Source organism: Vicugna pacos, chromosome 3, assembly GCF_048564905.1.
Source record: "Vicugna pacos chromosome 3, VicPac4, whole genome shotgun sequence".
NCBI classification, from domain to species: Eukaryota; Metazoa; Chordata; class Mammalia; order Artiodactyla; family Camelidae; genus Vicugna; species Vicugna pacos.
In genome coordinates this window covers 86,543,091-86,561,098 of record NC_132989.1, presented here as the reverse complement: position 1 = coordinate 86,561,098, position 18,008 = coordinate 86,543,091, and the positions used below count along the sequence as shown (strand labels likewise).

Here is an 18,008-nt window from a genome sequence, read left to right as displayed (position 1 = left end):
TCACAGGAATGTATGTTCCACAAGAGTAAGGATTTTTGTTTTGTTCAATGACATATCTCAAGTGCATAGAACATACCTGACACTTAATAGGCATTCAAAAAACATTTGCTGAAAGAAAGGAAGGCTGTCTTTAAATAGTCAACATGTTATTTCTATGAGATCAATTTTTAGCAGAGATCCCGGTCCCCTTAGGTAATAAGTTACTTGCATTTTAGATTAACGGAAATAACCAAAAATTTTTAAAGTTTGTACCAATCTAACTACAAGACTGTACACATCTATGATCCTTTCAGCAATGAACTAAATTACAGCTTTCCCACAACCTCTTCAACACTTGGTATTTTCACTCATTTAAAATTTTTGTTTTGTTTTGTTTGCTGTACAAAAAGCTTTTAAGTCTAATTAGGTACCATTTGTTTGTTTTTCCTTTTACTTCCTTTTACTTTAGGAGATTGATCCAAAAACATATTGCTGCAATTTATGTCAAAGAGTGTTCCATCTATGCTTTCCTAGAGGTTTATAGTATCCAGTCTTACATTTAGGTCTTTAATCCATTTTAAGTTTATTTTTGTATATGGTGTTAGAGAATGTTCTAATTTCATTCTTTTACATGTAGCTGTCCAGTTTTCCCAGCATCTCTTACTGAAGGGATTGTCTTTTCTCCATTGTATATTCTTTCCTCCTTTATCATAGATTAATTGGCCATAAGGGTGTGGTTTTATTTCTGGGCTCTCTATTCTGTTCCAGTGATCTCTGTGTCTCTTTTTGTGCCAGTGTCATGCTGTTTTGATTACTGCTGCTTTTGCTTTCTGATAATAGCCATCCAGACAGGTGTGAAGTGATCTCACTGTAGTTTTGATTTGTATTTTCCTGACTACTGACATTAAACATTTTGTCATATACCTGTTGTCCACTTGTATTATGGCTTTAGAGAAATGTCTGTTCAAGTCCTTAGTCCATTTTTTAACCAGGTTATTGGAGGGGGGGTTTTGTTGTTGTTATTGATTTGTAAGAATACCTTGTATAATCTGTAGAGTAATTCCCTATCAGATAAATGATTTGCAAATATTTTCTCCCATTTCATAGGCTGCTTTTACACTCTGCTGATTGTTTCCTTTGCTGAAAAATTTGTTAAGATGGTAGAGCTCATATTAACTGTTGTGACCTCAACAAAAAAATTTTAAATAGCATATATAGTAACTAATATAAGATAAAATAGAATTCAGGATAATAATTACTAAAGAGGACAAAAATGGATATTTCATATTAATGAAAACTAAAATCTATTAAAATTTTATTAGGGTCATGGATATTCCTGCTACTAACAACTTAACTATAACATCAAAGTCTTATAAAAATACAAAGAAAAATTGACCAGTCCACAATCACAGTGAGATATTAACACATGTATCTTTAAAAATGAACAAATTATGGCATAGAGAATTTATAATACACAAACTGCTTAATCTATAAGTTGTTTTACAACTTTGTAACCAACAAATAAACAACACATGAAACATTCACCAAAAATTTACCATGTATTAGGAAATAAAGGAAACGCTGACAAATTTTCAAAGCAGAAGTCATACAGACCATACTACCTGATTAAACTCTAATAAAATGTTATTGAAATCCAATAAAATAAAATCCAATTAAAATTTAAAAGTTAACATCAAAAGGTCAGCAACCCAAAAGGTAACAAGAAAAGGCCAGCAGTGGTTCCTGAGCATCAGCCACAAAAACCAAAGTCTTCTGTATAACGTTTGGGTTAAGGAAGAGGTCAAACGGAAGTTGGAAACTATTTAGAAAAGAAGTAACTTAACAGCTCTACATATGTAAGTGTGGGGAAGATTCCTAAGCAAATGCAAGGTCCTCTTAGGAAGCAGGAAATAGGAAAAGGCAGAGCAGATGACAACTGGATGGGCATCTCTGCTACATGGCCAAACTGACACTCAGGGAAAAAGTACACTTAGAAAAAAAACTCTCATAAAAACCAAGTCTCCACCTGTAGAAGTTAAGCAACAACCAAATAAACCAAAAAAGAATTTAGGAATTAATAAAAATTAAAACAAAAAAATGGATGAAATTGATAATAACAAATATTGGTAGAATTATCAATAAAATCAAAAGCTGATTTTTTTTTAAAAAGACTAATACAGACTACAAAATAAAGGTTAGCAAGTTTGACCACGAAAAAAAAGAGAGAACCAAACATAAGCAACTTAAGAACCAGAAAGTGAACGTAACTACAAATAGAGAGATGGGTTTTTTAATTAAAAAAAAACTATTCTGTGCAACTTAACATCAATAAACTTAAAAACCTAACAGAAGATTATTTAGACTTAAATCAGAATATTTAAGTGGGACATTTCCATTTCAGTTTTGGTGGAGGCTCCAAAAGGTAGACACTAAAAGAACAGGTGCAAATATTCCCAATCTCCAAAGTGAGACACTAAATGACCAGTGCAGACCCTGTCATGTGTTTCTTACATGCACCTGCTATCCAAGAGAGGCTGTGAAGGGGTTGAGGCTTTTGGAAATTAAAGGGTGTCGGCTCACTGGCAGTTCCTCCTCCCGGCATGGGGAAAGTGTGTCCTGGGCAGTCTAGGACACACAACAGACTGTTATCCAACTCACCCAGAAAACAAAGTTGGAAAGCTAATCCTTTCTTACCAATGGTAAAGATGTGAGAAAAACTGGGAAAACTGCATTCAGAAACTCCTGATGGAGTCATCTCAAAAGGGATTCTGTCTGTGTTAGTTTCCTAGAGCTGCTGTAACAAAGTAGGTGCTTAAAATACAAAAATTTATTCTCTCCCAATTTTGGAGGCCAGAAGTCTAAAATCAAGGTACCAGCAGGACCATGCTCTCTGTAGTCTACGAGCAGACTCCTTCTTCACTTCTTCCTAGCTTCTGCCTGTCAGTTCCTAGCATTTCAGTTGCAGTGGCATCACTCTAATCTCTGCCTCTGTCATCACATGGTGTTCATCCTGTGTGTCTCTGTCTTCCCCTCTTATAACAACACCAGTCATACTGGATAAGGTTCCATCCTAACGAACTCATCTTAAGAGAATTACGTTTCCAAGGATCTTATTTCCAAATAAGGTCATATTCACAAGTGTCAGCGGGTGGGACTTCAATATATCTTTTAGAAGGACGCAAGTCAACCCACAACAAACACCACGTAAGAGATTACCTGCCAAGGAAAGAAAGAGATTTAAGAGGTCATGTGACCAACTGAAGGCAAGATTCTGCCTGGGTCAAGAGAGGTATACCAGGGGGCCCTGCAGTGACATCTCTGGAAAGCCTACAAAGTACCCCAAGGATGAAAGATTTGATTTAAACAACTCCCTCAGCCAGAGGCACTCAGGGCCAGATTGCTGCTGTGTCCTACCAGTACGACGCTCATGCCCCATCTCTCCTCCGCTGGCAGGAGTCAAAACCACATGGGGAAATGGGAGTGGAGAAAGGGAGGAACAAGGCAAGGGAACTAGAAAAGACATCAGCCCTCCCTGCGTCCTGCAAGCTGACTGAGGCAGGCCCAAGTCAAGGGAAACTAAATTTTAATTTGGACTGAGGCCCAATAGTTGTATGTCTTTTAATTATTACAGCAGGCATGATATACTCATTCCAAAATGAAACTCTTCTTGTAACTGAAAGGGAAAAGATTTCTAAGAGTGAGTGGGAAAAATATGGGGCCAGGAGCAGGGAAGAACCAGATCCACAGAACGGGTTTGGATGGGAGCATGTGGAATGATAATGTTGCTTTGATTATAAGCTATGAGTCCCAATTTTCAATACTCTGGCAACATATGTTATTTTACCAAATTGGCTCAAGAGGAAATTGAGATCCTGTAGAGCTTTATAGTCCCAAAAGAAATTTTAAATGTTTCCAAAGAATTGGCTCCTGTATTACATTTTTAAAAAAAGTTAAAAGCAAATTCTCTTGAACTGTGAAAAATGAAAGTACTGAGATATTAGTGATGAGTAATAACATAAAAGATGTAGAATGTCTTAAAATTTGAGGTTGATGCAATGTGTAACCCCCCCACCCCCCAGTCTGTGAGCAGAACATCATGACAATTACACATCACTGGAGATTATACAGCCTTTGATTTCACAACCAAGAAAGCACTCACTCTAGCCTTCCAATAATCCATTCAGTTATTCAACATATTTCTTTCTCATGGAGCCCAAACTGCTTCCACTCTCTCCCTAGAATATTTATGAAAACAAACATAACCCATGTTACGATGGTTAGATAGGAAGATTAAAGACTCCTGGACTAAGAGACTTTGACAACCAAGTTCTACATCTTGAAACAAACCACAGAAGTTCAGCTCCTAATGACATGCAAATGAATCTGGAGCAGGAAAAAGAAGCCAGTCTGATGTCCACTGCAGAGTTGCGGTGTAAAAACTCACTTCTCACTCATATACCCTTTAATTATAAAAAGCATAAAGTGGTTGAGATAAGTGTAAAGGGCAGTATATTCACACTCACACAATAGCCTTGAGAGACTCTGCCAGTATTCATAACCACTCTTGTGCTTCTCAGTTCCCTACAGGAATACTAAGATCAATTCCAGTGCTTTCCTCTACATGAACTCAGGTTGGTAGCCTGGAACCTTATCAAAAGAGCCACGTGGCACCGACATGTTTCCTAGAAGTGCTCTCATTACCTAGTGGATGTATTTCATTATAACCCGGGATCCATCTGTGATTCAGAGCACTGTGGTTTCGAAATGATTAATATGTAAGGGTTGTAACAATGTGAGTCATATGAAGGGGAAAAGGTGTGAGGAAATAAAAACATTATAGGAAAGTACACCACAAATCTGTGAACACAGTTAGTCATGAAAAAGAGAGTATATAGAGTACACAACCCTAGTCATTCACCTTTTCTCCTCAGACTACTAATCTCAGAAGATCCACGTAGTGAATCACAAATGAAAATCATCATGGATTTACTATGCATTATTCACTCAACAGACATTTGCTGAATTCCAAATATGTGCCAGGAATTGTGCTAGGTGCACAATTGGATAGACAGATGGATAGGTGTAAGTAGGTAAGTAGGTAGATAGGTAGGTAGATAGATAGATAGGCAGACATATAGACACACTGATACTCTTGACCCTCAAAGAACTCCCAATTCAGGAAAAGCATCAGTCAAGCAAACTGTTTTCTGTTTTTGTTTTTGTTTTTTTTTTACTGACTAAAAGCCCAAAGACATAACCAAGTATTCAGGGCCAGAACATGGATTTTGAAACTCACCCAGGGAATTCACATGCCCATGCCATTGAATTGGATTAGATCTTGATATATTTATTGGACTCAGAGTTAATTTTTCCCCCTGAAGCACAAAATAATATTAAGTTCTTAATTTCCTCAGGGATAACTTACTGCAAGTCAGTAACGTGAATTTAAAATATTCCCTCATTTTATTTGTCGCTAAAATGACAGGATATGGAAAAATAACACATCTTTTATAAAAGTTGTTTGACATAATTAAAATGGCAAGTTTCTAGGCAAATGTATTTACCTGTTTAGGTATGCAAGACCCTAGATTACTGGACAGCATGATGAGTTATGTCTCTTTTTTCAAAGTTGGTACACAGCACACTGTAATTTATCCCTAACTTAGGGGCCACTGCAACTAAGGTAACTCAGAGCAAGAACTGTATCTTTATTCAACATGGGGGGCCTTGCAGCACTCAGTACATGCCTCACCTACAGGAGGTGCTGGGTAAACACTAAGTAGAAGAAGCCCAGTACTAAGAGACTATATGACTATATTGAGTAAAATGATTTTTCCCAAATTTTAAAGAAACTGGCCCTTCAGAGTTTCCATTTCTTATATTCATTTGTTTGTGTGTTCTTTTGCTAGTATATTAAATTGTTCAATCCACTAAGTGAGTGCCCAGGACATGCAAAGTGAAGTGCTGTGCATTGTGAAAGAAACAAAGACAAATCATACAGAGATCATGTCCGCAAAAAGTCCACAGTTTAATAACACATCTGTAGCACCTACATGAATACTTCAAATACAAGACACACCTCAATGCCACATGAAGGGTAGATACTGGTGCAGACTATATGGTAGCTACTGGCTACGTGCGGCCATTGAACACTTGAAATCTGGCTTATCCAAGTTGAGATGTACAGGAAGTATCCAGTACACACTGACTATGAAGACTTAACATGAAAAAAAATGTAAAATAGCTCATTAAATTGTTTTATATTGATTATATATTAAAATTATAACATTTGGCATAAATACAATGTTTAAATAAAGTATTAAAATTAAGTAAAATATTTAAATTACTCAAACTTGTTTCTTTTTAACATTTTAATGCAGTTACTAGAAAATATAAAATTATTTATGTGGCTCATATTATATTTCTGTTTATATTTCACATCTATAAGTGATTATAGATGTTTAGAAATCTTAGCAATTACTTCCCACATTGAGGGAGAAGGGGTAGGGGATCAAAAGAGACTTACTGGAGATGGCATTTGAGCTGAATTGCTTTCTCAAGCTTAGACCCATAGAAGTGCAGGCAGAGGTTTCAGGAGGAACAAACTTGAGTTTGGGATTATCCATCACCACTTCCAACAACCTGATCAAGATCTAGCTTTAAGGGGCTCCAGGTTAATATCAACATACCTACTTCCCACCTTTCATTCATTTAAATGTGTTCATCTTCAAAGCATTCTCATTAAGTTGCATTTCACATTTGGTTTTTATACTGTCACCATGGACTCTATGAATGGAATATGAGCTCCATTTTAACAACGAAGAAAACAACATTTAGGAGATTACTGGTAAAACACTGAGGTCACAAAGCCAGTATGTGCTGGAACTAAGATTAGAACACAACATTTTTGAGTAGTTCTCCTTAGGCTCTTTCTCATGTATCATACTGCTTTCCTCTCAAAGGATCCCTCTCTCTGAAGTGGTCTTGTGATCAATCCAATAGCCTAGAAGTCCTCCAGGTGGACTTCATTTTGGGCTCAGACACCTACTGTAAACCCCTGAGATGGAGTCAGCTACTATGGTGGACCCAGCAGCTTTCCTGAGATAAACTCAAGCTGCAGGTCTAAGCCAACTATTACCAATAAATAAAAGAAGGAAAATGCTGTCCTTAAGTACCTGCTACATACCAAGCACTGTGCTTGGCACTTTGTGTACCTGGTCTCATTTTTATTTTGCAGCAACCTTCGGGAATAAATATTATTAAATTGTTTTAGGATTGGAGATTTCCTGCAACAGCTCATAATGCTGACATAAACAGACCATTCACTATCCTTAAAGTCTCACTTTGTTTTCCTGGGCTCATGGAATCCTCCTGGCAGATAAACCTCAGAATCCTCTTGGGATTAACATCTATGAAGTTTGAGCTACAGTCTAAAATGGTAACTGCCTCATCCATTTGCATGCATACCCATATCATCACCTTACAATTATTAACAGCTATCTATGAGCTAAGCAATATACCAAGGATTTTCTATATCCACATAACTACACCATGAGGAAGGTCCAAATATTTTTCCCATTTTATAGGTAAGCAGACAGTTGAAAAAAGGTTGTCACTTGCCCACAGTCAGGCAATGGTAAATGGCAGAACTGGGATTCAATCGCTCGACCATCTGTCTCCAAAGCCCAAGTTCTTTACCACCGTATTATGCTGATTCCCATTATTCTGCAATACCCTGAGCAAACTGAAAGCCACTGAAAGGGACCATAGGATTGTACCAACTAGATAAATCTGCAGAAATGCCACTTCATGGGATAAAGAGAGTTGAACAGCTGGTTTATCATCACCCTCCCACAACATTTTGCTAGGCAAAGTGGGACAGCATAGCCTTTGCTCCTTACTGGAATGGTTTGTTGATTTGGCCCTTACAGCCTGAGGACTTTGGAATGAGGTTCCCGAATTTTGCCTTAATGCCTATTTTGAAGACGCCATACAACCACATTATGCCTCTCACTGTATGCTCATGTACATAAAAAGAAACCAAGTGACTAGCTGCAGATCACACCACAGACTAGTGACAAAAGAATGATTAGAATTCTCTGCCCCCAAGTTAGTGGCCTGATACCCAGCCTACAGTACAGTATTACTTCCCCAGCGATCAGAAGGCAGTACCTCTGTTTCTGGTCCTCCATATGCTAGACAATCCTGACAATCTACTGTGGTTTCATGCCCCAACTGTTCTTATATTACCATCGACCCTGATGATTGCATAGGGAATGAATTTTGTGGTAATGACATGTTCCAGACCTAGGATAGGATAAGTAATTCACACCACCCCCATATGTGGGTTCTGGCTTCACAGACTAGCAGGGGAGTTATCAGACTTTATATGATTTTACACATGTTTCTGCTGACTCCGAAATGGACATAAAATATAGAATCGCATGCTGGGACACAGCAGAGTTTTTGAAACTCCCTCGGGGAGTCTTTGTTCCTAAATCAGTGACTGGATGTTACATGCTCACGTGCAAGTGTATGCTTGTGTATGTGTGTACAAAATGCACTGGTTTGGGTTATAGAATAAGCCATTTGGAAATCACTCTAGGATAATCCCATGTAATTGCTAATGTTATATTAAAATAGTGCTGATCTCATAATTCTCTTTATTTGACTTAGATTTTTCATACCATTATGCTTTAAAAAAAATAAATAAAGCCCTAGTGAAATTTATGGCCATATCTGGCTTCTTTCCCTGTGTCTGTGACGCACGTAACACTGCAATTTACATTTACCTGATCTCCATGAAGCTAGACATTTACCAGTACCTCAACAGACCTTTCTCAGAGAGTAAACAGATGACAGATATTGCTTAAGCCCTTCGTGTAGCAGAACTAAAATAATAATTGTTTTAATCATAATAAGGATAGCTTATGTTTACTGAGTGCTTACCAGGTACCAAGCACTGTGAGAGGCACTTTACAGGATCTTCAAAACAACTTAATAACTTAGATGCAATTAATAGCCACATATCAGTAATAACGAAATAGATGCCTTATTAGTAGTAGTATCAGCTCATAAAATCAAGCTAACTCCAGAGAATATGCTTTAAATCACTATGCAAAATTATCAAGAAGGTCAAGGCGATGCTATTTAATCTCTTAGAAACAGATACAAGGGGATCTGGATTTCTGGACTTAAAATGTTTTGAAATACAGTTGAAAGAATAATTCCTATTTGGGCATGAGCTATGCTCCATCTTGAAGATCCAAATTGCAAATGTGAGCACAACTGCAAAGCACCAAGACAGGACACACTGAGAACCATCACTGAGACCTCTCAGCTGAAGGCTCAGATTTCACATCATATGCTAAAGAGGCCACTACTGCCCATAAATCATATCTGAAGAAGACTATTAGCTGCACGTGTCCCAGAACAACATTAAAAACAATCTGACTTGTTTGCACATAGCAGTAAAATATAAAAAACCAAAGCACACACACCAAAAGTTAGGGTCATCAAATTAAAATACATTCTGTCCTAAAAGTTTCTGTGTTTACAGTTCTAGCTATAACTAGTTTACAAGTAACTTCTAAATTTCAGTCACTTGTTGGAGGGGAAAAAAACCATGTAAATAGCAACCTACAAGATCTTAGAAGATACATGTGAGGGCATCTATGCTTGTGTTTGAACACACATGTGTGCATTTTCATAGGCTGTATTTATAATCACAATAACTTATGACCATGTTTTCCCAGATCTAAGACTAGGAAATGCAACCCACTCAACTGACAGCCAAATCTGCAGAACAGATGTGACCCAAAAAGTGGGCAATTTTAGTGTTAATTCTGCTGTCCTCTTTAACATGCAAGACTGTTCCTTTTCCAAAAAATAAAGTCTGAGTCCATAGTTCATAGTCCTTGCCAAGATTCTCTCAGTACAAACAGCTCCCAAACTAAATTACACAAAATTCTGAACATCCCTGTTTACCTCCAATAAATGTCCTCCCAGGAGTCCACTGGTAACATGCATGCAGCAATGTTCTGTTTCTTTTCTAAATAGTTTCATATACCTGAGTCCTATTGTGTTGCCTCTGTGATGTTAACCCTGGAAATTGTGGACGGATATTTGACCAGCTTATAAAATAAACAAACTTTCTGTGGACTGCATCAAGAATCAGTGGGCTACTGTTCATTCAGAAGGGTAACTTTCAATATATTTAGGTTGGACAAACCATTGGCCTCTAGGGTTCTGCCAAAGCATCCCACTTGGACTCCACACAAAAAAGAAGAGATAGCAGAGACTCTTCTGCCCTGATTTCCTGGCCCCTCTGGCACCAATCTGGAGAGGTCTAAATGAAGAGGCCTGAATTCTCAAAGGATCTACACCACTGCCATGTTTCCAAACCTTTTTGGCACATTTTTATATCATGGCTTGGCCTCATACATTAAAGAATTTAACCATTTCAAACCACTTCTCCATCCAGTTCCTATTAGAGGTTTCATTTTTTTAAAACAGCAGATATCCTCAAAAGCAACTACTAACTCAATTCTCTAAGTGTTTTGATTACATTGAAAGACATTCCCAGAGATTATAAATTTATATCACCAAACATACTTCTTGTTGTAATTTTCATATTGTCTTCATAAAACTGTTTAACTATGTATATCATGAAATCATGCTGACAGTGCTAAAATCAAAACTCTTTGAACAATGACCATTATACATCCTTGATTCATATCAGGATTCAGGAAGTAACATTAAAATAATTACATAGGACTTCATTCATTCATTAATTCAACCAACAAATATTTCTGAGATTATGTCATGTATTATGTAATGTTCTAGAAACAAAAATAAATTGCTGATTTTCCTCTTCTAAAGATATACAGAATAAAGTAACTTGTAAATAAACAAATGCAGTGAAGTATTACAGGTGTTATGATTGATCTTCAGGATATACTGAGACCCGAAAGGAGAGAATAATCAGTCCTCTCTTTAACAGGAGAGGAATGATATTATACAAATGTAACGGAAAATTAAAAACAAACACGCAGTCACATCTCCTCTAATTAAGAGGAGATTGGGCAGCTGCAACCCTGAATTACAGAGCTTTTCTAAGAACTTGATGTGGCCCAATTTAAATCATTTCAAAATTTTTACCAATTCTTTGTGTAAGCAAAAGAGGAGGTCAGAAGATAATCCTGTTATCTACTCATACTATTAATCTAATATTTTGTGCGAGGCAAGACACAGTATGAATCCGAACATTAGATGGGGGAACTGAATGTTCTCTGGATGATTACGTAAAGTGCTGCAGGCAGATAACATTGACTGAACACATTGATCACCTACTGTGGATCAGGTGTGTTTCCTGTGGGGGCCCCAATTCACACTTCACCACAGTGTGACACACTAACAATAGATGTACTTAAAATCAATCTTTTTGTTTTTCCAGTATAATTGGAATTGTTTTAAAAAACAATTTCTTATATTCAATTTTCAACCTTTTACAGTTTTATTTCTTCTTGGAATGTTATTATTCTGCACATAATTAATTCGGGTAATGGAATAGTGTGGGATGCTGTGGTGTTACTTTGATATTCGTTAACTGAAGAGTGATATATGATCTGATTAGTGGAATTGATAGATAACCAGTTGTTTAGAACGGTACTTTTTGTTCGCCACTCTGTTTGATTTGGCTCAGCAGTTTTATTCTGCATCTCAAACTCTATGCATCCTTCAAGTATCGTTCTGTGATTTTTTTTTGTATCCTTACAATGTCTGTCAGACAATGTAAAAAGACAGCCGAAAGTGACACTAGTAGTGATGATGAAGTGATCCATGTCAGAAGAAGGTACATAAATAAAATTTTGTCAAGTTCAAGCTCAGAGAATGAGGAGAAAGATGATGTTGAAGTTGAAAACATTTAGGAGGCTTTAGAACAATTAGTTGTAGAGAAAGAAATAGATGATCTTGATGATGGTGCACTGGACAATACTTAGTAGAAAGAGTTTACTGGCAGACAAAAGTCATATATATATATATTGACAGGAAAAAGTGGACTTCTGACAGAATTCCCTTGTGCTATCAGCCCAGGCAAAGTTCTTTTGCTATTTTTATATGATTAAATAAAAACCTTCTGGTAAAGGAGACAGATATGCAGAACAAAAATTGTTTCAACATCTGAATACAGAATATACTTGAATAAAGAAGTGGAAACCAAGACTAGAAATAGACTTACCATATGACCCAGGAATCCCATTCCTGGGCTTGTATCCAGAAGGAAATCTACTTCAGGATGACACCTGCACCCCAATGTTCATAGCAGCACTATCTACAATAGCCAAAACATGGAAACAGCCTAAATGTCCATCAATAGGTGACTGGATAAAGAAGATGTGGTATATTTATACAAAGGAATACTACTCAGCCATAAAAACCGACAACATAACGCCATTTGCAGCAACATGGATGCTCCTAGAGAATGTCATTCTAAGTGAAGTAAGCCAGAAAAAGAAAGAAAAATACCATATGAGATCGCTCATATGTGGAATCTAAAGACTCATGGACAGAGAATACAGACTTGCAGTTACCAGGGGGGTAGAGGGTGGGAAGGGTAGACTGGGATTTCAAAATTGTAGAATAGATAAACAAGATTACACTGTATAGCACAGGGAAATATATACAAAATGTTATGATAAATCACAGAGAAAAAAATGTAACAATGAGTGTGTATATGTCCATGAATGACTGAAAAATTGTGCTGAACATTGGAATTTGACACAACATTGTAAAATGATTATAAATCAATAAAAAATGTTAAAAAAAAAAAGAAGTAGATACCAACTTCTGAAGAAATTTAAAAATTCCTTGCTCTTCTGATTTGGATGGGTCTAGTGAAACCAATATCTATGACTAAATATTGGTCAAAAGATTTCCTTTAAAATTTCACATTGCTGCATACCATAATGTCTTGTAATTGTTTTGAATTATTATTATCAAATTTACACTTTGCAAAGAATGAAATGATTGAAAGATGTGATAGGTTTGGAAAACTATTGCCATTGATTAACACTTTGAAAATTATCAAAAAATTTTTTCACCAGGCCCAGATCTCATAATCGATGAGACAATAGTTCCTTGGAAGGGAAGGCTTATATTTAGGCAATATATACAAATTAAGACACACAAGTATGGAATAAAATTAAGTTATGTTCAAATGAAGGTTATACATGTTCGATAAAAATATATTCTGGATGAGAAACTAGTAGAGTCAGGCAAATTGGATTAGTTTAAAATGTTTTCAGTGAGCTTGCAGAAAAATTACTGAATGAAGGACATAACTTGTATGTAGGTAACTTCTACTCCAGCTATGAATTGGCCCTAAAATTTTTGAGTTTGAAAACTCATGTTGTTGGGACTGTACAGCATAATAAAAAGTTGATGTCAAAAGATGTTACATCCTATCCTCTAAAAAGAAATGGTGTAGCAAGAAGACAACATTCTGAAATGGACAGATGTTTAAGATATAAGAATACTTTCAGCAAAACATGCACCCATGATGGTGTCCAATTCAAATTCATCTGCTCATCACCATAATCTTATAAAAATGAAGCCACTAGCCATACTTGATTATAATAAAGGAAAGTGTAGCATTGATAGAAGTGACCAGATGGTTTTGTATGCAATGACATTATGAAAAAGTATCAAATGGTACCAGAAATTAGCACTACATCTACTTATTGGGATTTCTGTTCTAAATGCACATCCCAGGCAAAGGCAAATAAAAAAATTAAAATATCAGAATATAGGGAAATTTTAGTTAAGGAATGGTTATATTCTCCAAATATTAGGTCCAATAATATGCAAAGGGATAAAGGAGAAGCAACTTACAATCTACAAATTAGAAAAAATCCACAAGCAAAACAATCAGAAGAATATGCATCTTCTGTTATCAGAAAAGCAGGCAAAATTTGGAATGGTAACAATCTAGAAAAAAATGTAAAAAAACAGGAACATATTGTCCTAGTTGTCCCAAAACACCACAGAGTTGTATAAACTGTTTCAGCAAATATCATAAGAAAGTAAAGCAATATTACATCATTTTGTTCAAAAGAAAATATTTTTACCTGCATATATACTTATATGTTGTTACTATTAAGTACTTACATTACAAATGAAAACTGTTGCAAATTACTTGTAAAAACCTGCATAATTGGATGAAGGACAGCGTCACCCATACGTGGGTGACAGGGCCCCTGAGGAAACAACTGTCACCCAGATTTGGGTGACGTGGAGATCAACATGTTAAGGAAAATCTTTCTCTGCCTAAATAGGGAATTAGACTGCACTATCTCTGAGAATTATGATTTGATCAAGGAAACATGTGTGTGTGTGTTCTATCCAAAGTTGCCAGTAGGAAACTCGAAGAATTCAAGAGAATTGGAAGGAGAAGGACATATCTTTATCACACACTAGCAGAGAGACCCTGAAGTGTGCCTGGATTGGGACACAGGACTGACACATATGGTGATGCAGGCTGTGTAACACAAAACTCCACGACTTGCTTTTCATGATATGACATCTTTAAAGTGATGAAAGAAAACAACTGTCAACCTAGAATTCTACATCCAGGAAAATATTTTTCAAAAATGAAGGCAAAATAAAGATTGTTGGGACAAACAAAAGCTGAGAGATTCATCACCAACAGAACTGCACTACAGGAAGTTCTTCAGGCAGAAAGAAAATAATACCAGATGGAAATTTGGATTTGCACAAAGGAATAAAGAGGACCAGGGACAGTAAATGTGTAAGTAAACATAAAGAACTTTCAAAAATCTTTTTAAAAAGTAAATAACTAGCTAAAGCAATAATAATAACATTCTATCATTGGTCTTATATATAAAATACCACAAAGGATGAGGGATGAAAATGAACAAATACTGTTGTAAGATTCTTATACTAAATATGAAGTGGTATAATATTATTTAAAGGCAAACTGTGATAATTAAAGATGTATACTGTAAGTTCTACTGCAACTACCAAAAATATGAAATAAAGAGGAATTAAGGTATTACCAATAAGCCAACAGTAGAGAAAGTGCAATTATCCAAAATATGTAGTTCATCAAAATAAGGCAAGAGGGAAAAGGGAACAAAGGAAATACAGGATAAGTCAAAAACAAATAGCAAGGTGATAGATTTAAGCAGAACTACAACCACCACATTAAATGTAAATGGCCTAAACATTCCAATTAAAAGGCAGAGATCATCAGATTGGTTAATAAGGCAAAACTCAATGATATGCTGTTTCCAAGAAACTCACTTTAAAAAAAAGACTCAAATAGGTTAAAAGTAAAAGGATGTAAATATATACACTATGCAAACACTAAGCATAAGAAAGCTAAAGCGGTTATATTTATATCAGAGAAAGTAAACTTCAGAACAAGAAATATCAGGGATAAACAGGGACATTTAATAATGATAAAGGAGTCAAGAGGCCATAATAATTACAAATATATAAGCATCTTAAAAAACAATGTTTGAAAATATGTGAAGCAAAAACCAACAGACATTAAAGGAAGAAATAGACAGCCCACAATTATAGTCAAAAGTTTCAACATATCCTCTCTCAATAATTGATAGCACAAGTAGACAAAAATTAGTAAGGATAAAAATGAGGGGGAGCAAATTATAAAATTCAAGAATGAACTTGTCTCGAAATAACTGGGGAAGACAGGTCATTTGAATGGGACAGTAAGTTTAGTTACGAGATGAAAGGTAATCTCTGGAGTTACACAGTACACAGCCTACACTGCCATATGTGACAGACTCATTTCCCAGTCTAGGCACACTTCAGGGCCTCTCTGTTAGAGAGTAATAAAGATATGTCTTTGTCCTCAGAATCTTCTTGAATCCCTTCCGAATTCTTTAGTTTCTCATTGGTAACTTTGGATAGACACACACCCACAGATTTCCTTGAGCAAATAATAATTCTCAGAGACAGTGCAGTCTCTAACCAGGGCAAGCCATATTATATAACAACACACAGTAGTGATTTCCCAAAATCTGGGTTTTTGTTTAGCATAACACTACAGAGCCTTCAGCAAAAAGTCATAAAGTGAACACTGGATTTCGAGTCACTGCTTGAGGTAAGGGTAGAAGGCCTAGCCACCTTCCCTTGATTTGGGACAGTTCTAAAAGTTCAAACTCCAGGGCTCTTCTTGGAGACAGCTGTGCCCTCTGTAATAATGGCATCTTGCTTCCTTCACTTTGTGTTGTTCCTAAGAGCACTCTCCAACTAACTTCCTACATGCATATCTCCATCTTATAATCTGCTTCATAGGGAACATAACCTAAGATACAGAGAAATGATAGAGATATGAGAGAATATAACCAAGTCAGAGAGATCAAACACACCAGTGTTTAAGGAGTGGGTAGAAGAAAAAGGGACAGAATATATCAAAAGGGAAAAGCCACAGAAATAAAGAAGAAATAGTGGCAAGGAGAAGAGAATTATAAGAAGACTCTGTTATCTGACTGTTAATTTGGCAACTGGATACCAGGGTCAGAAGAGGATAAGCCTGGATTTGGGAGTTTCAGCGTAGAAATATGACAAGATACCATGCCAAATTAAAGTCAGGAAAGAAGAATACGAAAAAGAATGCACTATAACTCTAGTCAATGACATGCGTGCTGAAGGGCTTAAGAGTGGAGTATACTGAAGCTTGTGACTTACTTGGAATTGAATGGATTAATGGCTAGATGGAGGGATAGACAGATAAAGAAAATATAAGAAAACATTAATTACAGAATTCAGGGACTAGGTATATGGATATGCCCTATAGAGTTTTTTCAACTTTTCTGAATGATTGAAAATTTTATAATAAAATGTTGGGGCGGTGGAAAGGAGGATCCATTGAACCTGACATTGGGTAAATTGATGACATTTTCTGAAAAGTTTTAGTGCAGTGTGGAGATGTGTGTAGGCACAGATCACAGTGGGTTTAAGAATGAACAGGATTCGCCTTTTTTCAGGCAGCGAGGAAGATGGCAGCCATTCAGACTGAGCGTGCCTACCAAAAGCAGCCGATCATCTTTCAAAATAAGAAAAGGGTCCTGCTTGGAGAAACCAGCAAAGAGAAGCTCCCATGATACTACAAGAACATCGGTCTGGGCTTCAAGACACCCAAGGAGTCCATTGAGGGTACCTACATTGACAAGAAATGCCCTTTTACTGCTGATGGCTCCGTTCCAGGGCGGATCCTGTCTTGCGTGGTGACCAAGATGAAGATGCAGTGGACCATCGTCATCTGCCGAGACTACCTTCACTACATCCGAAAATACAATCACTTCGAGAAGCGCCATAACTACATGTCCATGCACTTTTTCCCCTGCTTCAGTGACGTTCAGATCGGCGACATTGTCACAGTGGGCAAGTGCCCGCCCCTGAGCAAGACTGTGCGCTTCAACGTGCTCAAGGTCACCAAGGCTGCTGGCACCAAGAAGCAATTACAGAAATTCTGAGACTGGACCCCTCTGCCCGCTGCACCAAACAAAAGAAAGTTATTTTCCCAGTTACAGGCCAAAAAAGAAAAAAAAATGAACAGGATTCCAAAAAGTGTAAACTGTTTAACTGTCGACATTTTTCCTCAAGAAACCTGACTGCTGAGAGAAAGAGACAGATAAGACTACATATAGAGAAAGATGCGGGATTGAAAGAGGTGATTTTTGTTTGTTTTCTTGTTCTGTTTTTTGTTTTGTTTTGTTTTGTTTTGTTTTGTTTTAAAAGAGAGACTTGCATATTTATGGTTTGTGGGGAAGGAGTCAGTTGAGAAACAAGTTATACACTTTTGAATGTAATTTTCCTAGCCTTTCCTAATCCGTAAGTCAGAGCCTTTCCAAAGACAATACATTGCCAGTGACATTTATTATTAGGAAAAGGAACAGATTTTTTTTTAATAGCATAGAGAAAAGCAGCTCTGTGCTTAGCTCTAACAAATCTACAGTTCTGAATAAATATCCCTAAAG

At 36.6% G+C, this 18,008-nt stretch overlaps 1 pseudogene; it reads left to right on the top strand.

The window, feature by feature from the left end:
• Nucleotides 1-17,027: 17,027 nt before the first annotated feature.
• Nucleotides 17,028-17,504, top strand: LOC102544595 (small ribosomal subunit protein uS17-like; annotated as a pseudogene).
• Nucleotides 17,505-18,008: the final 504 nt, after the last annotated feature.